The sequence below is a fragment of the Equus quagga genome, chromosome 9 (assembly GCF_021613505.1).
Source record: "Equus quagga isolate Etosha38 chromosome 9, UCLA_HA_Equagga_1.0, whole genome shotgun sequence".
NCBI lineage: Eukaryota > Metazoa > Chordata > Mammalia > Perissodactyla > Equidae > Equus > Equus quagga.
In genome coordinates, this window is record NC_060275.1 from 67,306,806 (window position 1) to 67,329,327 (window position 22,522).

At 52.4% G+C, this 22,522-nt stretch overlaps 1 protein-coding gene across 1 annotated transcript in view; it reads left to right on the forward strand.

Annotated features, from left to right (window-relative positions):
• Positions 1–575: 575 nt before the first annotated feature.
• Positions 576–22,522, forward strand: part of SLC25A42 (solute carrier family 25 member 42) — a 36,465-nt gene continuing 14,518 nt past the window's right edge. Inside the window, exon 1 of the mRNA XM_046671801.1 lies at positions 576–642. The gene's annotated coding sequence lies outside the window, so the exon portion shown is untranslated. The remainder of the gene's footprint in view (positions 643–22,522) is intronic.

Here is a 22,522-nt window from a genome sequence, read left to right on the forward strand (position 1 = left end):
CTCCTGCGCTAGGTGGCCAGGGTCCACACTCTTCGACACAGCCTCAGGGGACCCCGCGCGAGGGGGTCCGAGGCCACCTACAGCCGCTGTACTCAGAGCCAAACTTCACCTTGTACGCTCCCGCCCTGCCGGGGGAGGCACCGCCCACGGCCCCTGCGACTGGCCGCCGGGCCTGCCAGTCTTCGGTTCCGCAGCCAATCCCCGTCGCCATCTAGGCCACGCCCTCCATTCCTCGTGTGTCAGTCGTGCCAACTTCCTCGGAGCCCCGCCGTTGTTCACCAGCGATTGGTTATTAGGGCTGCCCGTCTTCTCCTAGGGCTCCAATCTTCGCCTGCCCCCAGGCGCTCTCCTCTCAGCTCCTTGCACCCCGGAGGATCACCGCGGGGCACCCAGAGCCTCTCCCGGTGGCCCCGCCTCCACCCCTCAGTGATTGGCTGCACGGGCTGCCCGTCCTCTTCATGCCCACCAGTCTCTGCTGTCACCAGCGATAATTGGCTAACGCACAGCCAATCAAGGTGCGGCGTGGACGCCTCCTGCGGCGCGTCTTGGGGTGCGCGAGGCGGGGCCGTGGCTGCGGCTGGAGGTGGCGGCGGCGGCGGCGGCGGCGGCGGCGGCGGCGGCGACGAAGACTCGTCCCAGCCGGTGAGGGGGTGCTGGGGACGCGGGGCGGCGCAGGCGTCGGGGGCCCCGCCCCCCTCGGGCCCAGCTAGGGCGAAGCGCGGTCCTGTCATGGGTCCTTGGGCGGGGGCGGACTAGGCGGGCGTGACGGCAGCGTCGCGGGGGCAGGAAGAGGTTAAAGCCCCCCCACCCACACACCCAGCTTCTGGAGCCCCCACATCCAGATGTGAGCCCCTGCCGTCAGCCCACGCACACCTAACACCACGTCCCTTCTCGTTGACCACCCCCCTATGTACGAGGCTGTCCGCCTCGCCGACATCCCCTACCCGCCCCGGGCCGTGCCCAGAGGCCTCGCACCGGTGGGTTTGCACCCCCAACGCGCACCTCAGCCTGTGCCTCCACTGATGCTCCCCCTCACACGCCTGACACCGCGTCCCTCCTTGTGGACGTCCCCCACATCTCCTGGACCGTCCCTTTCTCCATGACACCCCTACACCCCAGGGCTGTGCTCCCCACCCCGTGCGCCTCCACAACTGGGCCTGCACACCCCACACCCACACCTAAGCCTGTGACCCCAAACTTACGGCTCCACACCTAGGCCTGTTCCTATCCCCTCGCTGACTTTGTTCATCTCTAGGTCTGCGCCCCTCTCACTGTCCCCTCTCTTCAGTAATATGGGTCACTGCCCTCAGGTGCTCCCCCCACGCACCTGCTCTGTGCCCCAGCAGCCCCTCTCACTCACACACCCCGCAGTCTCTGTCTACCCACCCATACTTTCTTAGACGTGCACCTGTGTTTGAGCCCCTCTCTAATCCTCGAACTCCCCAGGTCCTCCAGCATTCACCCAAGCCTTGGTGTCTCGGAATCACCGCACCCCCACCACCACCACCAAAGAAAAGCCCATCCAGATGTTATCATTTTATTGATGACTGTCTATAAAGTGATTTCCGGGCTTCGATTAATCTCATCAGTCAGACAAAACCAGAGTTATCTCCATTTTACCAGCAACAAACCTAAAGCTACTTGAATTGGAGAGGCAGAACCCACCCCTCCCTGAGCATTGCTGACCCTTTTTTGTGGACCTCCCTCACTTTGCTCATCTGTTGTGTTTGTCTCTGACGGGTTGGCAGAGGAGGGGACCCCCCACCCTCCCTACAGCTGTTCCTCAGGAGTCATGACTTTGACTGGGTTCAGAAAGGCTGAGCTGGAAGGGGTGGCCCCTGGACGCTGCCTGAGCACATGTCCTGAGCCTTGGGGCTGGGTGGGGGTGGGGGTGCCACAGGAGTGCTGCTTCAACACCTGGGGTGCCACCTGGCCGGCAGGGTCACCTGGGAGGGAGTTGCCGGGCCTCTGGCTCCAGCTCTTGCAGACCGAGGCTGCCCGCTGGCCTGCAAGAACTCCTGGGGCCCTTGAAGCTGATAAACGGAGAGAGTAAGGAAACTCTTTCGAGTGAGGCAGGCGAATGTTGCAGCTGCTTAGAGCCAAACCACAAAACTGGAGCCTGTCATGGTGCTGCGATAATGATTTTTCTGGAACTTTTCAAGTTCCCAGGAGTGTGATTTGTAAGTGTGCAGCATAGAAGGACGCGAGTGGCTTTGTTGTTGAAAAGCAATAATGTGGTGCTGTTTCCTGTAAGGCTTGCATAGCGCCTCTTACCACCCTCCTGTCTCTCCCTGCAAAGATGGTGCTGGAATGTTCCAGAGGGTCACATCACCTTCAGCTTCTCCTGTGGAAACTGAAGCCATTGGGGTTCTCTGTCCAAATTCAAAAGGAGCCATTTAAAACTTGTGTGTGTATGTGTGTGTGTATAGGTGTACATATATACGTATACACACATATGTACATACGTACACACATTTGTATATATATATATATATGCAAATACATAAATTAACTTTGACAAGGTAATTGATGTACATGGTAAAAAAAAAAACAGTACAAAAGAGCATACAGTAAGAACCAGGCAGCTCTCTCCCTGTCTGCACCCATTCCCCTCTGGAGGCACCCCTTTCATAATTTCTCCTGTTTCCTTCCAGAGATAGTCTATGGCTGGTGGGGGGGGGGGGTGTATCGCCCACCCCTTTTAAACCACAGGTAAATTTGCATCGGATTTTACCAAACAGGTGTGTTGATGTCATGGTGAGTCCCTTACTGATGACTGTTTCAGTTGTTGCTCTTCTGTAAACCGAGCTGTGATGAATAGGTAGAATTGTGCATGAGCAAATACATAGTGAAGATGTGGGGGCTCCTGCGGTGCACAGACACTTCAAAACCTCCCTGTCTTCATGGAGTTTACATCCCACACAGCAGCTTCCTAGGAGTGGCCAGGCCAAAAGGCATACATTTTCAATGGTTAATGTTCCTCTGAAGAGGCTGTGCTGTCAACAGTCTTCTCTGAGCTGTGAAGTTGGAATGCTTATTTCCTCCCCCAACAGCCAGGACAGTTATTATCAGCTCTTCTGGTCTCTCCAAGCTGATAGGTAAAAAACAGCCCACGAGATCTTTTTGATTTTTTTTTTTTTTTTTTGGAGGAAGATTAGCTCTGAGCTAACATCCGCTGCCAATCCTCTCTATTTATTTATATATATATATATATTTTTTTTTGCTGAGGAAGATTGGCCCTGAACTAACATCCGTGCCCATCTTCCTCTATTTTATATGTGAGACGCGTGTCACAGCATGGCTTGATAAGCAGTATGTAGGTCCATGCCCAGGATCCGAACTGGCAAACCCCATGCTGCTGAAGCAGAGCGTGGGAACTTAACCACTGCACCACTGGGCTGGCCCGTCAAGAGATCTTTTTGAACATTGCTTCCATGCTTCCTATCCATCTCTTAGGTGTTCTGGCTTGTGTGGTGGTGATTAAACGTTAGATTTCTGTTTCTCTTCCACAGTCAAACTGAAGTTCAATCCAAGAAATATTGAGTGTTTCCTTTGTGAAGCTCTGAAGGAAATGTTGGGTTTGGAGGGTCCTTGCAAGAGAGAGACACAGGCATCACCCAGAGTCCCAGGAGGGGGTTCCTGAGATGTTGGCACAACAAGAACAATTGGCTAGAAGAACTGTTTAGCTGTTGGCTAATTTTTTTTTTTCACTTGGATCCAGCCAAAGAACGAGGGTATCTGGTGAGATTGAGACAAGTCAGACATTAAGTCTGTTTGGGAAGCTGTGTTGAGATTCTCCTGAGTTGTCCAAGATTCCCCACTGCTGGGGCCAGGTGGGAGGGTGTCATCAGCCTGAGGTCAGGTGTTTTCCACACGTCGTCCCATTTTTTGTTTTTCTCTTCTCTCTTGGCAGTTAGACATTAGAGGAATACTGAGAGGATCAGAACTGTTAGATTGTTTGGGTTTTGCAAACAAGCTCTTTTAAGAAGGCATTGTATGTTTTATTTTAAATATGAAGTACTTCTTAATAAAAAGTATATAGTGTACCTGTGAAAAAAAGAAGGTAGAAAGAATAATAAAACTAACAGCTGGGTCAAGAAGTAGAACGTTGCCCCCAGCAGTCCCTCCCTGGTCACTGTGCTATTTTTAAAATATACTTGTCAACATTTGTTTTCTTCTCTGAGTACCTTTTGCTGCAGCTGAGCACTTGGATTCCAGGGTCTCAACAAAGAGCAGCAGAAGCCAGGTTTTGGTTGAAGCTTTGCCAGCGGGACAGCCTGTAAGGTCCAGAGAGGAGAGCAGTGACCTCAGGACCATGGGCAGGTCACTAGCCGCCGGACAGGCTGCACTGGGAGGTTGCGTCTCAGAATCCTGCTGTATCGGTTTCCTGGGCTGCCGTAACAAATTATACCACAAACCGGTTGGCTAAAACAACAGAAATTTATCCTGTCATAGTTGTGGGGCCAGAAAGCCAAAATCAAGGTGTTGGCAGGTGCTGTAGACTAAATGTTTGTGTCCCCTTCAAGTTCATATGTTGAAACCTAACCCCCAACGTCTTCGTGTTTTCGAGGTGGCGGCTTTGGGAGGTGATTAGGTCTTGAGGGTGGAGCCCTCAGGAAACGGGTTTAATTCCCTTACAAAAGAGGCACAAGAGAGTTCCAGTGCCCCTTGCACCCTGTGAGGACACAGTGAGAAGTCGGCCATCTGTGAACCAGGAAGAGCGCTCTCACCAGGCACCAAACCTGCAGGCGCCTTGGTCTTGGACTTCCAGCCTCCAGAACTGGGAGAAATACATTTCTGTTGTTTATAAGCCACCCAGTCTGTGGTACTCTGTCACAGCAGAACAAATGGACTAAGACAGCAGGGTTGGTTCTTACTGGGGTCCCTGAGGGGGCATCCGTGTCAGGCCACTCTCCCGGCTTCTGGTGGCTACCGCCACCCCTTGGGGTTCTTTGGCTTGTGTCTGCATCACCCTGATCTCTGCCTCCGTCTCCACACAGCCTTCTCCCTGTGTGTGTGTCTTCTTATAAAGACACCTGTCATTGGATTTAGGGCCCACCCTAAATCCAGGATGATTTCCTCTTGATATCCCTAACTCATTATATCTGCAAAGACTCTATTTCCAGATAAGGTCACCTTCTGAGGTTCTGGGTGGACATGAACTGTGGGGGACACCATTTAACCCCTACAGCTGGGAAGCCAGCATTTCTTTCAGGACGTTATTTGAGGAAGTGCTTGTCCAGCTACCTCTGCTGTTTTAGGCAAGACAAGGCCAGCAGGGTTGGAGCACATTACCCAACCCCTCTGGATAGCCTGTGTACGCGGGCCCTGTGTGCTCCCACTCTCCTAGAAGATAGAGGCATCTGCTCAGAGCTGGCAAGGACCCGGACAAGTGGTTGTGTACGTCTAAGTTTTGCTCTTTGCCACCCCTTGGCTCGTGCTTACCAGGCTAGAGCTTGGTGCTAGATCATCCTAGTTTTACAGAAGAGTGACCAACACTCAAGGGCCCTTTGCCCAAAGACACACAGAAAAAAATCTGGGGGAGCCTGGATGGACCTATGTCAGCCTGAATCCAGACACCTGTCCTCCTCCAAATAAGTCACCAAGAGTGCCATGCTTTCAGCTGCCATTAGCCATAGACGTCTGTAAGCCATTCCAGAACGCAGCCTCCAGCATCACCCCAGGAGTGGAACACATTTGAAGCCTTATGATACAATCATTGTGTAGTCTGTAAATATCTGTGTGCTGGTGCAGAGGAGACAGAAACACGGGGGCTCAGAAGGGTGGGGGACATAGACGTGGATCAGACATCACCAAGTGATTAGGGCACTGTAATTGATCAGTCCTGAGCGCAGACTGGGGCTGCTAATTCAGGGGGCCAAGAAAGCTCCTGGAAATCTGAAAGCCAGCAAGGAGCTCGATTGCAAAGCAATTGTGAGCAGAGGGAATGAGTAAACCTGGACATTGTAGGACCCAAGAGAAGGCTGAGGGCTGGGGAGCAGGAGAGGAGCCTGAGGGGATCGAGGGACCTGGTAATAGTGCTAGTGCAAGACGCAGGAGAAGCTGGCAGAGGAGAGGACTCATGTCAGGGCCTCTGTGGGCAGGGCATGGTCAGTAGACCCAAGCTCAGAACCCCTGACCACCTGTGTCTTCCCTGCTGTGAGATGAGGACCAGGCCAGGAGACCTGCCTCATGAGTGGTTATGAGCTTCCATGATGAAATGTGCCAGCACAGAGCTCCTGACAGATGTTAGAGCCATTGCTCCATCTCCACGCCCTATGCCTTTGCAATGGGATGAGTCAAAAAAGTGAATATGTACGTTTCAATTAAGTATGATTACAGCCACGCTGACCCAAGACCTGCCCAGTTTGCAGTGTTGGTCAGCACAGCTCGTCTCGCCCTCGTCCTGTCTGAAGGGCAGGTTCCCAGGCCTCACTCTGCAGCAGCTCTGACTTAATAAGTCTGGGGAGGAGTCAGGAGTCCTGCACTAGTGTCCCCGGAGATTCTGGGACAGGTGCTCCTGGATACACTTGGTGGAGGGCTCAGAGCTGGAGGAATATGAGGACCCTGTCCCTCCCCTGCTGTAGTGTTCCTGCCGCCTCGAGAGGGGAGGGGACTAGGTGGGTCGCCTGGCTTCCAGCACAGTGGGGAGATGGACCTATTGCTGGTCAGGCCTCCTTAGTCTTAGCCAGTGGCTCGCCTAGCGTGGGGCTGGTAAGGGATGCGTAAGAGCCAGATCTTGAAGTCCAGGAAGGTGTAGGGCTGTGAGCAGCACCTTTTGCCTGGAGCACCTTGGTCAGAACCAGATGACAGTCAGCCCTGAATGTGAGAGTTGGAGATTGCACTGCCAGTGGTGGCATGGCAGAGTGCTTCATGGGGAATAGGCACTTCCTAAATGACCATCATTTGTGGGCAGTGAGGTGCTGCCATCCAAGTTTTGTCCAATACTTTGGGGAGATGAACCTGGAGGAGGAGGCGTGGGGGGCTGGATGCCAGGGACCGATGCTCAGCCCTTTTGGAGGCCCCACTGTCGGGGGCTGTGGGCCGAATGGTGAGATCTGGGAAGTGAGGACGCCTGCTCAGTAGGGCCAGGTGGTGGTAGATGGGCTCCATCCCAGCCCCATGTGATGCCTTATTAGGGAGAATGATACTTAGCAACACCTCTGACCCACCTGAGCTGCGCCAGCCTGGGAAGATAGTGACAGATTAGGAAACTGAGGCCTAGGGAGGTTTAGTGACGTGTCCAAGGTCACATGCTGGACCCTGTCTTCCCACAATGCCAGCATGGCATGGCAGGGAGCCTGTACATGCTCCAGCTTGGAGAATGAGGCAGACAGTGATTGAAGAGGTGTGTTCCTGCTGCCATGTGAAGGATGCCTGAAGGGCAAGAAGACGGATGGCAAAGGCACCTGTCTGCAGTTATATGCCTCTACTGCCTTGCTAGGCACAGACACTGAGTGTGACCCAGGCCCTTGCCTTCCAGGGACCCCCAGCCTAGCGGAGGAGGGAATGGAAAGCGGTCCCTCCCTGCGTGGCAGAGAACCACACATCTTAGCACGGGGCAGAGCAGCTAACTTTGGGAGGTGAGGCTGGGACGATTAGGATGAGCTTTGAAGGATTCAGAGGAGTTTGCCAGGCATGGGGGAAGTGCAGCCAAAGCACAACTTAGCGCATCCAGGGAATTAGTTCACTCATCCTGCAAATAACTGAGTAGGTGCGAGCGCCATGTCAGGCTCCATTTGGCAAGAACACAAGGCTTTTGGGGTGAGGATGTTACACAGTACACCCTCTTAGCAGAGAAGCGTGAGAACCGTTGAGTGCCTCCGTTTGTTTCAGGTCACTCCAAGGGCACTCGATGGCAGTTGTTGGCAGCACTGTCTGCAAGAACCAAGGTCAGTGATTGACCATAGGATGTTCCGGATCTTTCAGGATGTGGATGCCTGCATGTCTGACCCATAGAGACTGCAGCACGGGGTTACAGTGACCCGAGTTTGTCTGAAAGGCATACACAGAAGCGAATGCAGCGGGGAGAAAGGTGCAGCAGCCGGTCGGGCCGGGGTTAACAGGGAACAGCCGTTATGTAAGACGCTTCAGCTCTCTTAGGCAGAAGTTGATTCCCGGTAACCAGAAAGGAAAACAACCTTTATCAACAGGCAGATAGGATGTTAATTGGCTTCCGTTTACCAAGAGATTACGGGAACTGTGCCATGGCTGCTTGTAAACTCCATCGAGCGAGAAACTGCCCCTGTTTGTGCAAATATTTCCCACATCCCCCAGGGTGGAGCACCCAGCTCTCTGGTGCCCCTGCCACACACTGGCGTGAATCGTGGCCCCAGCCAGGGAGCTTCCGAGCGAGTCCGGCATGCCTGTGTGTGTGTGTGCATCTGTGTGTGTATTAGAACAGCCGCGCACCTGGCGTGGCTGCAGCATTAGGCTCATAGACTGGGCTACCGAAGATCCTGTGGCTCCTGGGTCAGATTTCCCAGACAGTGCTGTTCAGTAAGTTATATTGCCGAATTGCCCCCACTCCTGCTTCACTTCGTTTTCGGTTTGATGAGTGGAAGGATTGCCTGAACAGAAATAGTGTGTGAAGAGGTGAACGTTTGTTATTTGGGGCTGGCCTGTGAATGCCGCCTTCCATGGCATACGGGGGTGGCCCCTCCACACCTGCCCCCAGGTTCTCACCCCACCTCCGGGGAACATGCTGGTGCCTGAATCCAGTTCATGGGTACTTGTTAAAGGTACCTCAAGAGAGTGCTGAGGCTGGGCCCACTGGAGCCGCAGGACATTGTCCGTGGTTGGAAATACAGCACAGGGCTGGAGGAGCATCAGGGAAACACTGGGTGTCCCTGGGCTCTCGTCAGGGCTCTGGGCAGTGCAAGGGACAGAAACCCATCCCAAACTGGCTGAACTGACAAGGGGGCTTGGTGGGCTTCTGGCAACTTCCAGATTCTTCCAGCACCGTTGGGCCCTGAGACACCCTGAGTCTGCAGACATCCGCCTCCCCGTCCTGGCCTTGGCTCTCCCTGGAGAGAGAAAGAGCACTTCTCTGGCCCAGTGGCTCCCTCAAAAATTTCACTCTTTGGGTCTGGCTCCCCAAACCCAGGAATGTGAGCTGTCATTACTTGACCAGGGTCACCTAGGTCATTGTGGAGTCAAGGGGAGGGTCAGCCCCCCTTCTCCAAGGTGACAGAGGGCAGAGTGGGTGGCTGACGAGGGTGCTGTCTCCAGAAGGGGGCCAGATGTCCACTGCATGTGGTACCCTCCTTCCAGGAGCTTACCCGTCTCCTCTGGACTCGTAGTCATGGGCAGGTCATCAGCAGGTGATCTCCAGAGGTGAGGAGGAGGACACGGATAGCAAGCAGTGCAGGCCTCTCCCGGGGCTGTCAGAGTCCCCTGGGAGTTAGGGACACAGTGCTCGGACTCAAGGCCAGTGGCTGGGAGGGGGTGGGCAGGTTTGTTTTTGTTTTACTATTAAAAAAATTTTTTTTTGAGGAAGATTAGCCCTCAGCCAACTACTGCCAATCCTCCTCTTTTTGCTGAGGAAGACTGGCCCTGAGCTAACATCCATGCCCGTCTTCCTCTACTTTATACGTGGGACGCCTACCACAGCATGGCTTTTTGCCAAGCGGTGCCATGTCCGCACCCTGGATCCGAACCGGCGAACCCTGGGCTGCCGAGAAGTGGAACGTGCAAACTTAACTGCTGTGCCACCGGGCCGGCCCCTAAAAATGTTTTATTTTGGTGTCACATACAGTAAACTGAATTACTCCTAAGTGTACAGCTCAAGGAATTTTTACACGTGTGTTCACACCTGAAACTTGATCAAGATACAGAGCATTTCAGGCTCCCCACTGGTTCCTCTACACCCCCTTCCCGCCATACTCTCTAAAGTAACTCCATTCTGACCTTTACCACTGCTAATGCATTTTATCTGTGCTGGAATTATTTTTTAATTGTGACAAAATATATACAACATAAAATGTACTGTCTTAAGCTTAGCATACAGTTCAGGGGCATTAAGTACCCCCACATTGTTGGGCAGCCGTCACCACCATCCATCTTCAGAACTCTTCATCTTCCCAAACTGAAGCTCTGTCCCCATCAAACATTAACTCCCCAGCCCCTGGCACCCCCATTCTACTTTCTGTCTCTGTGAATTTGACTCTTGTAGGGACCTCAGTCCTTTTGTGACTGGCTTATTTCATTTAGCATGATGTTCTTAAGGTTCAACCATGTGTCAGAATTTGCTTCCTCTTTAAAGCTGAATAACATTCCACTGTGTGGACGGACCACACTGTTACTGTGCCTGGATTTTACTTAGACAGAATCGTTCAGTGCAGTCTTCTGTGTCGCCATCTCTCTCTCCACTGTTCTGTGAGATGCAGCCCTGTCATTGCACATGGCAGCACCTTGTCCTTCTGTGTTGTCGTGTAGTCCTCATTGTGTGACTATACCACCTGTACAAATCTGTTCTCCTGTGGGTGGCTGTCGGGGTTGTGTCCACAAGGGTGCTTGTCATCGCCATGAGATATGGCATCCTGCCAGGCAGGTGTTCAGAGCTCCAAGTGACATCACCAACCCCAAGGAGAGGCCCGGCGGGAGGTGTGTGGGGAGGCTCCTGGCTGGGACAGGCAGAAGCCAAGGTGCAGAGGTGGCAGAAGCAGCAGGGGTGCAGGGTGGGGTGCTCTGTGCCTCCCCGCCAGCCTAGGGACACCCATCCTCTCTTTGTTTCCCTGGTTGACCTGAGCTTGCTCCAGCCCAGGGAGGGGGTCCTCCTCCTTGCTGCTCCGCTGCGTGGGCTGCTCCTCCCCACTACCTCCCACCCTGTACACTCCTCGGGAAGCCTCCCTGGATCCCAGGACAAACCCCCACCCCACCCTGCCCCATGTCTCTCCTCCCACACAGCTCCACTCACCATCATCCATATGTGGGTCGTCTGCCCACACCCCCTACCTACTCAGTGGTGCTGCCGCCTCCTCAGAGTGTGTACACAGCAGGTACACAGTTCATCTGACTCAAAATAACCCAGTAGGGAGGGTAGGGTCCATGAGAAAAGGGAGACCCGAGGCGTTACCAGGTTCTTCCCACCCCACGATCCTGCTAGAGCAGAGGACGGCCTCCCAGGGCAGGTGGGTAGCCCGGGGAGGTTTTTTGTGCAGAATGCACATTTTTACCATTTTCCCCCTTTTTGAAGTGTACAATTCAGTGGCATTTAGTGCGATGACAATGTTGTGCAACCACCACTTCAAAAGGTACATTTCCATCACCTCAAAAGGAAACCCCACCCCCATTAACAGTCACTCGCCATTCCCTCCTCCCCCCACCTCTGGCAACCTGCTTTTTGTCTCTCTAGATTCACTTGTTTTGGATGTTTCATATAAATGGGATCACGTGGTATATGGTGTTTTGAGACCAGCTTCTTTTACTGAGTGTATTTTTGAGGTTCATCCACATCGTAACGTGTGTCAGAGCTTCAGTCCTTATTATGGCTGAGTAGTATTCCAGGGTGTGGATGGACTACATTTTGTGTGTCCATCATCTGTTGATGGACATTTGGGTTGTTTCCACCTCTTGGCCATTGTGAACAGTGCTGCTGCGCACAGGCATGTACAAGGATTTGCTTGAATGCTTGTCTTCAGTTCTTCTGGTGTGTGCCTAGGAGCAGAATTGCTGGGTCACATGGGAACTCCACGCTCAGCTAGTTGAGGAGCCCCCAGACTGATTTCCACAGTAGCTGCCCCGCCTCACATTCCTGGTGGGTGAGGACTCCCAGTTCTCCGGGCAAGTTTAGGCAGACTGTGGGAGGATGGGGTCAGACGTGGTCCTGTGCTCGGGCTCACTCACTCCAGGTGGAAGCCTCCAGCCCAGCTCACAGGCCTGAAAGCCTAGGTCCCCTGGAGCTGGGGACCTGCCCAAGGGTGCGCACCTGGTGAAGGGCAAAGCCGGCCATGAACCTGTGACTCTGCCTTCCCGATTACGCAAGGAGATGCTTCCTTGACAGGAGACTATGCGGAGGGCAGGGTGTGGCTCTTCACTAAGGGACCTGTAAGGAGCCACACCTGGCTGCAGGTGATGAAGCAGAGCACAGGGCGAGTGGGTGAGAGGAAGCACAGCCTGGACAGGCCCTCCCCTGGGTTGTTTCCAGTGCCAGTCAGCTGTATCTGTTTTTAATTAAACTTGGGAGTGTTGTATGTTTTGCCCTCAGATCCTCCCTGGTGGTGTAATGGAACCACCAGGTGGGACCAGAAGTCCTGACAACCTCTTCTCATTTGGGAAACTTGGGGTGGCGGGTGGGCAAAGACCACCCATCCCTGTGGATGAGAATGCTGCCGAGGGTGGGGGGGGCCCTCGGATGGGGGCCACCCACCCTGCTGGCCTCTTCCCTGCACATTGGCCCATCCCAGAAGAGGGCCCCACCACCCCCAGGTCTCAGGCAGAACTTGGGTGGGCTCCTGAGTCCCCTTCTGCTTCCCTCCATCAGACCCCATCCTGTCACCTGAGGGACCCCTGTCCCCCTCAACCCGTCTCTCTCACTGGCTGGCTGGTTCCTGCCCTGAGGCCTTTGCAGTTCCTGTCTCACTGCCTGGAATGCAGCACCTGCCAAAGTTCCCGCCTGCTCCCTGTTTATTCTGGCCTCAGCTCTGATGTGGCCCCTCGGGGAGGCCGGCCTGACTACCCAGTCTTGAGTCTGGGCCCCCATCATGCACCTCTCTCTCTGTTGGCTTCCTTCATAGCATGTGTCACTCCATGAATTGTCTTGCTTGCTGCGGGAGGGCGGGCACCTTACCTGTGCACGCATGAGCCTCTGGGTGCCTACCACCGTGTGAATGACCACACTCCCCAGGGGCAGCGGTTGGACTGTGGGCAGCCCTGGCATTCTCAGTCTCAGGTTGTCCTGGAATAGGCCTCCCTGTGACTCCCCTGAGCTGTCCCACTGGGCCACTGCCTCAGCGAGCTGCCCTTCCCTGTGTCAGTTTCCTGTGGCCACTGTAACAAAGTGCCATACCTGTGGAGGACGAAAGCCATGCTTTCTGTTCTGGAGGTCAGAAGTCTAAAATGGGACTGCAGGGCTGCGTTCCTCCTGGAGACCCTACAACAGGGTCCATGTCCTTGCCTTTTCCACTTTCTACAGGCCACCTGCATGCTTCAGCCTGTGGCCCCTTCCCCCACCTCCAAAGCCAGCATTGCAGCATCCTCAAATCTCTGAAATTGGCCTCCACTGTCGCATCTCCTTCTCTGACCCTCCTGCCTTCCTCTTTTAAGGACTTTGTGATGACTTTGGGGTGATCCAGGACAGTTTCCCCTTCTCAAGACCCTTAACTTGATCACATCTGAAAAGTCCCTTTGGCCATGTAAGGTAACATGTTCACAGGTACCAGGGCTTAGGATAGTCATCTTTGAGGGTCATTACTTAGCCCACCACAGCCCTTTAAATATTGGACCAGGGTGGTCCTCACATCTACCCTTTCCAGGACTATCACTCCAAGTGTCAGGATGATAGGATTCCAGGACCTTTGGCTCCCACTCATGGGATCCCAACTTGGTATTGACCTTGCCCAGCAACACCATTCCTTCTGTCTGGGCTCCTCCTACTGGGAGCGACAGGGTGAATTCCCCAGTACCCACTGCACAGGTACGGGCAGCCCTGAGGATCCTGCAGAGAGCTATCACACAAGCCAGGGCAGCACAATGAGCCTGGCGTGGAGGGAAGATGTGGGAGCAGCAAGGACCAGGCTGTGGAGCTGTGGGCACTTGGCCTCAGACAGGAGCACACGCCGCCTCCCCCGCCGCCCCACCGTGCCCCTGTGCACAACCACACAGCCCCCTGTATCTCCACAGTCGCTTTCAGGCCCACATGCGCATGTTGATATCTGTCCCTTGCTGCCAGGATCTTTTGGACGACCGCTTCATCGTCCTCAGGTCTCCGTCTCTCCTCCCTCCCCAAACCTGCCTCTCCACCTCAGTGAGTGGAAAATGGCTCGCAGCCCGTGGCCAGCACTGGAAGATCAGAACAGTAAATAACAGAGCATCTGATTTAACCCAGAGGGTAAAGTGGACATCCACGAGACCAGACTGATCCGAATAAGTGACTAAATAAGTAAATAAATGGGGGAGAAGAGACCGTGGTTCCTGTGGAAGAATTCCAAGTCCTGTATGTCGATTCTCCCCCTCCAGAGGTGGAGCTTAACGCACCCCTGAGGGTAGGCTGATACCAAAGAAGAGTCTGGAAAGGGGAAAAGGTCACTTGATGGAGACACCTGGCAGACCCCACCTTAAGCAAGAGGCCTGGGTTCATCTCACCTGGATTAAGTCTGTGCACTCAGGTGTAATGTGACTGGGAGGGCTCCTCACCTCTGTGGTCCCTCTGAGACCTCACAACCCCTGGCTAGTGGTGAGAAAATACTTCGGACAGGGCCAGCCTGGTGGAATAGTGGTTAAGTTTGCCTGCTCCGCTTCAGCAGCCTGGGGTTTGCGGGTTCGGATCCCAGGCACAGACCTACACGCTGCTCATCAAGCCACTCTGTGCTGGCGTCCCACATCTGTAGTGGAGGAGGATTGGCACAGATGTTAGCTCAGGGCCATCTTCCTCACCAGAAAAAAAAAGGAAAATACATCAGACAAACCCAGATTAGGGGGCGTAGGGGTGGCATCCTGCAGGACTGAGAAGACCTCGGGCTCATAGATGAGATTCTGGGACAGAAAAGGGAGATTTGGGCAATAACTGGTGAAACCAAATAAAGCCTGGACTTCTGTTGATGGTCACGTTGGAAAAGGAGTAATAACAGTCTTGCCGACCAGGTCAGCCTAGGCTCCCTTTGCCTTGATGCCACAGGCCAAGCTCCCATTACATGGTCGTCCTTCTTGGAACTGCAGCCATGACATTTGGGGGTCTCAAGAGGCCCCTGCTGCTTATTTATCTTATCAGTACCTCCATGTGTCACTGCCCACTGTTCCTAATCCACCTGCCCTGCCAGGAGCCCTCCACCTGAAGCCCCACAGCCAGAAGGGGCGTGGCCAGGGCTCTTCCAGCACACTCCCATCAGCCTTTCAGATGCGGTGTCTGCCCAGCCCGCCTGTGTGTCATCGTTTCTCCTCGCACGTGGCATGTGGTCTCCCATGTGCCTCGTTACCTTAGGTTGGGTTCAGGATATTCGATTTTTAAAATCATGCAAGGCCCAGTGTATCATCTCCCAGACATGATTTACACTGGCTTCTTCCAGGCTTGCGGGAGCCAGCAGGCCAGGGCCACCTTCTTCCAGCTGCAAGACTGGAACGTGTCAGGCCCCCAGACACTGGGCCATGGTCCCTCAGAGGCTTCCATCTACCAAGTAGCCCTTTGGTGTCAGCCAACAACAGGGATGAGTTACCCAGGATCCCACCTAGGTGGTGTACTCTGACTTGCAAACCTGCCAGTGCTCAGCAGGCCCCTTGACTGCCTCTTCCAGGCTTCTGTTCCAGAACGGAGCCTCAGGCATTGGGCTCGGCCAATGGGGCTCCCAGCCCACTCGGATCTCAGCCTGGCAGTCCATACTGTCACCTTTGTCCTGCAATGCTTCAGTGGACAGGTTGTTTGTGTTCTGTGTGGCTTTGCAAGTTGCGTTCAGGGGATATCCGAGTGCAGCCAGACCCTCCCCCTGCCTCCCCGGCACTGTTGTTCCTCAGGTTAAGCAAAGTCTTGATTAAGAGGCTCGTGGTTCTCTAGGAGAATTGTTCAGGTTGAGATGGTGTTGAGGCTGGCCATGGGGCTGGGGCTCCATGGAGGAGGACGTGGCCTTTGCTTTGGAGTCCTGCTCCGGGGCCCAGATTCCCTCTGTCCTTGGTCTGGCCAAGCTTCTCCATGTCTCCTCGGTAAAATGGGGAGATAAACCAGCGGCTGTGACACCGCCATTTGGTGATTAATGATGATGTTTATCACCCTCGGGCGAGGACTCACACTGCCTCAGCTTCCCCATCTGTAAAATATCACTGATGCTCTGGTTAAGGCTGGCCAGTGAGAGAGCACAGGGCAGAGGGAGGTAATAAACAATAGGTGGTGGTGTGCCATTGTGTTGAGTGTCTGTCTTCACCCATTCTCACCCACATGTGCAGTGAGAGACAGGCCCCAGCTGGAGACCCCACAGCTGCTGACCCCCAACACCCAGCTCTGAGGAGCAGCCAGGGTCAGAGTGTGCCTGCCAAGAAGAGCACTGGTCCCCCCACAAACCGGGCAGCACAAATCCCTGAGATGGGGCGTTCATGGCTGCCAGCACCCTTCCCCAGCTTGTGACCATGACCCCTGGCTCTGAAACACTGACTGGACAGGGACAAGCCAGGTCACCGGCAAGCCCCTCGATGGCAACAGACATCTGAAATATGTTTCTCTGAAACTTTTGGCACATCCCAGAAGCTCCTGGATTTCTCAAGGCATTTTTGTTTGTTTGTTTGTTTGTTTTTTAGCTTTTTATTTTGAAATAATTTTAGACTTATAGCGAAGTGACAAAAATAACTGAGAGTTCCTGTGTACCCCTCACCCAGCTGCCCCCAGTGTTAGCATCTTGCATCACCACATGGTGACCAGAACCAGAGGTTCTCAATTTGCATTGAGGCAACACTGGGAACTCATCTGCAGACCGAAGTCAGATTCCCCCGTTTTTGCCCTCATGCCCTTTTTCTGGTCCAGGCTCCCTCGCTGCATTTAGTCCTCACGTCTCCAAGGTCTCCTCTGAACTGTGATGGATCCTTAGTCTTTCCTCATCGTCCACGACCCCCACATGGTTGCTGAAAACTGCTCAGTGGTTTGTAGCGGGTCCCTCAGTGTGCTTTGCCCAAAGTTCCCTTGTGATTAGATTGGGGTTGTGCATCTTGGGCAGGAATCCCACAGAAGTGATGTTGTGTGTTTCCTGGTGTATCATGTTGGGGGTACGAGCCATCACTGGTGCTGACCTTGATCACTTGGGTCAAGGTGAGGTCTGCCAGGTTTCTCTGCCCAGAGAAATTATTAAGTGTTTTGTGGGTAGATGCTTAGAGACCACTGGATACCCTGTTTCTTGTCATGTTTTCACTCCTTCATCTTAGCGTCCATCCACTTGTGGTTCTTGATGGCAGCAGTGGATTCTGGCATTTGCCTAACGATGACTTTGTGTCCATCATTTCTTGTACGTTTATTGGTTGAAATTCTACCATAAGAAAGAGCTGCCTCTTCTACCCTGTAACCTTCAGTTACCTGTGGAAATAGAGGAAGACCCCCCAAATGAGAACAATAGAGCCTGCTTATTCAGAGTGTGCTAGAGCAAGCGGGCAGTTGCCATCACTGCGTTTGGCAGAGAATCAAAGGCAGGCAGGGGAGAGGAGAAGTGAAGGCGCAGGTGTGCCCACCAGAGGCTGTTGGCATGTGGAAGCTGGGGCAGCTGACGAGAAGCAGGTGTCCTGTGTCGCTGGTCAGGAGGGCATATTTGGCTTTCTCTCGGTCCTAAGTTGGAAGCAGGAGCCGAAATTAGGGAGGCTGCAGTCACTGACCAAGTCCTAGCTGTTTGGGGTTGATTGCCTCAGGGGTTGTGGCTTGCCTCCCTGGCTGGTGGCTGCACAGGTGGTGGGTCAGAGTTCCAGCGTCGTGTATGGTTTGGCCACTGTCTCGGTGTATATTCTCTCTCTCTTACCTGAAGAGTTTTTGTTTTTTTTGTTTGTTTTGCATTTTTTATTGAGATATAATTGACATATAGCATTATATTAATTTCAGGTGTACAACATAATAATTCAGTATTTGTGTGTTTTGCAAAATGGTCACCAAATAAGTCTAGTTAAGGTCTATCATCATACACAGTTACAAATTGTTCTTTTCTTGTGCTGATGGTATTTTGAAGGAACAATCCCAGACCCCCCAGCCCCTCACAGCAATCCTGTCCCCACCATCGTTCCACGTAGGCACTTGTTCTCTCTTCACCACCTGAGACCATGCAGGTGGCTCACTTCAGAGGTGGCTCAGCTTCCACTCTGAATTGAGGAATGTGCATTTGAATTTTAAAACAGATTCTCCTCTGGAGAGAGAGCCACAGGGCAGTGTGCTCAGTAGAGTGGCTGCCAGGGCATCGTCCACGTAAATATTGACAGACATAACGTGTAGGCAGAAAGCCACCACTGGTCATGGGATGTTCACCAGCTACAGAAGGAAGCCACAGCACTGAGAGCGAGCGCAGGTCTCCCTAGGGAGAAGAGGCGTCTAGAGTGCTGGACCGAGAGTTGGGCTCCCCAGCTGAACACAGAGACCCTTGGAGAGCCAGTGTCGCCCGCACGCAGAGTGTGGATGTGTGTCTTTGGGTCCATGAGATCCTGGTGGTCATGCACAGGACACAGTCTCGGGAGGTCAGAGATTCCAACAAAGGAGCCAAGACTGAGGCATGGCAGCAGGATGTCCATATCGCTGGGGACCCTGGGGGGGATGCTGAGGGTCAGAGCTCTGAGCTCTCCCCCATCTTTTTCCAGAGATTGTCTCTTTTTCACTTGAGATATAATTGACATATAACGTTAATTTCAGGTGTACAACATAATAATTTAATGTTTGTATATATCAGAAAGTGATCATCACAATAAGTCTAGTTAACACCTATCACCACACACAGATATTTCTCATGGGGAGAACTTTTAAGATCTACTCTCTTAGTTGGGGCCAGCCCTGTGGCCGAGTGGTTAAGTTCACGCGCTCCGCTTTGGCAGCCCAGGGTTTTTGCTGGTTCAGATCCTGGGCATGTACATGGCACTGCGCATCAGGCCACGCTGAGGCGGCGTCCCACATGCCACAACTAGAAGGACCCACAACTAAAAAATATATAACTATGTACTGGGGGGTTTGGGGGAGAAAAAGGAAAAAATAAAATCTTAAAAAAATAATAAGAAGATATACTCTCTTAGCAACTTTCAAATATGCAATACAGTCTTATTAAGTATAGTCATCATGCTGTACATTGCATGCCCAAGACTTATTTATTTTATAACTGGAAGTTTGTACCTTTTGACCCATTTCACCCACCCCCACCTTCCACCTCTGGCAAACACCCATCTGTTCTCTGTATTTATGAGTTCACTTTCTTGGTTTTATTTTTTTTAGATTCCACATATAAGTAAGATCACATGGCATTTGTCTTTCTCTGACTTATTTCACTTAGCATAGTGCCCTCTAGGTCCATCCATGGTGTCACAAATGTCAAGATTTCATCTGTTTTATGGCTGACTAGTATTCCATTGTATTTATTACCACATCTTCTTTATCCATTCATCCATTGACAGGCACTTAGGTTGTTTCCATGTCTTCCTATTGTGAATAATACTGCGGTGAACATAGAGGTGTGTATATATTTTTTCAAGTTAGTATTTTCATTTCCTTCAGATAAATACCCAGAAGTGGGATAGCTGGGTCATATGGTAGTTCTATTCTTAATTTCTTGAGGAAACTTCATACTGTTTTCCATAGTGGCTGCCCCAATTTACATTCCCACCAACAGTGCACAAGGGTTCCCTTTTCTCCGCATCCTCACTGACGCTTGCTGTTTCTCATCTTTTTGATAATAGCCATTCTGACAGATGTGAGGTGGCATCTCCTTGTGAATTTTTTTTAAACATTGGCACCTGCACTAACATCTGTTGCCAATCTTCCTTTTTTTTTCCTTCTTCTTCTCCCCAAAGCTCCCTGGTACATAGTTGTGTATTCTAGTTGTAAGTGCCTCTGGTTGTGCTATGTGGGACGCCACCTCAGCATGGCCTGATGAGCGGTGCCATGTCCACACCCAGGATCCGAACCAGCAAAACTGGGCTGCCAAAGCAGAAGGCACAAACTTAACCACTTGGCCACAGGGCCAGCCCCGTCTTGTGATTTTGATTTGCATTTCCCTGATGATTAGTGATACTGAGCATCTTTTCATGTGCCTATTGGCCATCTGTATGTCTTCTTTGGAAAAATATCTATTCGGATTCTCTGCCCATTTTTTAATCAGATTCTTTGTTTTATTTGATATTGAGTTGTATGAGTCAAAGATTGTTTTTTTAGGAGCAAACATTTACAACTGGCCTAATCTAATGTTCCATCCTCCCAATACTATTTTATATAAGTACATCTTTGACCTTGTGAGTGTCTTACATTTTGAGAAGTCCAAGTGTGGGTTTGGAGCAAAACCAAAAGTATTTGTTCCCTGCCAAATGATGCCTATGAAGTACTGTCTTGGTTTAGCATCTTCCTGGAAGTCCTGGCCAGGTGTGCAATTGCTTATTAAGGAGCAAAAGTGTCACCCGGAGCAAGTGGCACCCTGATCTCACCCTCGTCCCCAGGGCCAGGCTGTGACTTCGTTTCTCCTCTTCGCATACCTGAACCTCAGAGAACACAGGGCACTTCTGACCCCAGAGAGCAATCCTTCTGCTGTGATGAGGGATCCAGGGTGACTCCTGGGACCGGTTCCTCTGAGATCCTGGGGACCTCCTCCCCCCGTTCTGCTGGCTGCACCCCCTCTTCTAGGATTCACTTCACCCTTCGGTTTTCTTTCTTTCTTTTTTTTAAAGATTTTATTTTTCCTTTTTCTCTCCAAAGCCCCCCAGTACATAGTTGCATATTTTTAGTTGTGGGTCCATCTAGTTGTGGCATGTGGGATGCAGCCTCAGCATGGCCTGGATGAGCAGTGCCATGTCCGCGCCCAGGATCCAAACCCATGAAACCCTCGGCCGCCCACGCAGAGGGCGTGAACTTAACCACTCCACAGGGCCGGCCCCACGGTTTTCTAACTTAATTCATCTAAAGGATATTTTGTGTTACTGCCTCAAAAGGAAATTTGTATTTAACTCTGAGGTTAGAGCTTCAAATGCATGCATATGTGTTTGTGTGTATACCCATATATTCATATGTAATATAAAATCTCCAAGACATGAAGATATAGAAGGATATGAAGAGCTCCTCTCAAACCACAGCCTGGGACACAGTGTTCCTTCAGCCTGCTGATTGAGACCCAGATTCATGCAATCAGTTTAGGTGGTTATGATCAGCTTTACTGAAATCGAACTGGGGTGGGGGTGGGGTGGGGAAGAAGGCAGAGCACATTGCGGCTAAAAGGGCTATCAGCTACTTGCTGAAATTTTTGTTCTAGTTAGGACATTCAGGCATGAGTGTGTGTGAGTGTAAGTGAACCTGTGATGCAAAATGTGTTTCCTAATGTAGGTTATAATCTAGAAGATTTCTTAAATAACTGGTCAGCTAATAAATATATGAAAATTGTTTTAACAAGAAAGAAACTTGGTATTACTAGCAACAGTGGAAGAAACAAGGTACAAAAGAAACAAAAGAATGTTATGAAACCCTCTTGGTCCAGAGGTGCAGAGCCCGGGCCTGTGCCCTGGAGAGAGGGAGAGAGCCCGTGCTGCAGGCCGGGACCAAAGGAAGCCAGAACCTCCTGCAGACCCGGGGCAGGCGGCTCTGGCACGGTGGAGGGCATGCACCAGCTGAGGCCATCCTGCCACATTCCAGGCCTCATCCTTGTCCACATGGGCTGTCAGTCACTATCAGTCACTGACAGATGAGGAGCTCCAGACTCTGAGAGGTGAAGTGATGCCCAAGGAGCCCTTGTTCTTGGGCCCGACCTAGGGGGCTGGGTACAGAGAAGTCCTGGCCAGGGTGTCCCCACATTGGTGGCACAAGGGGGCCTGGTGACCGTTCTGAGCTTGGACACTGTGCAGGGCAGTGGGAGGCCCCATTCAGTGAGGTGGGACCTCCCTGGGGTGGGGGTGCATGAATCCAGAATCATGTGGCAGTTGCAGGGGTTGGGGGCCAGCAGGGAGTATAGATGGGGTCCCTGAGTTCAGTGGGAGGGGTCTGACCAGGGAAGGGCACTCCGGGGGTAGGGGGAGCAGGGTGTGTCCTGTCCTCTCTCTGTTATCGGTGGATAGGTAAGTGCGGGGAGGAGAAGTGCCGACTGCAGGGGAGTCTATACTTCACAAGTCAGGCCCCACCTGCCCTCGGCCCCTCACTTGTCCGCAAGTCCCCATTACTGTGGACAGCACACAGTAAAACACCTGGTCTGCTTCTGCTCTTTAGCTCTAGACAGCATCCCACACAGGTCCAGGTCAGTTCGCCCATTAGTAATGGGCTGGGAGGCATTCTCACATGAGGGCTTAGGTCACCTCTCCCCTCTTCTCACCCACCTACAGCTCCCCACCAGACCTTCAGACCTTCACTGCGACCAGCAGCGGGCAGTGGCCTTACTGGCCCACAAGTCTGTGCTCACGTGTTGGGGGCACAGCACACATTCCTAGGCGTTTGCCAATTCACCCACAAAGAGGTGCCACCCTCGGCCTCCCCTCATCTCATCACGAAGTTGGGTTACTGCCCCCATCCAGACAAACAGCCCCTCACCAGAGGGGAAAACCACCTTTCTCCAATTTGAGCGCAATCAGCACCTGTCATATTTTTAAGTTATTTGTTTCCTTCTCCACGAGCTGGTTGTTTCTTTGCCTTTTTTTGTCTTGGGTTTTTTGTTTGTTTGTTTGTTTACCAATTTGAAAGAGCTCT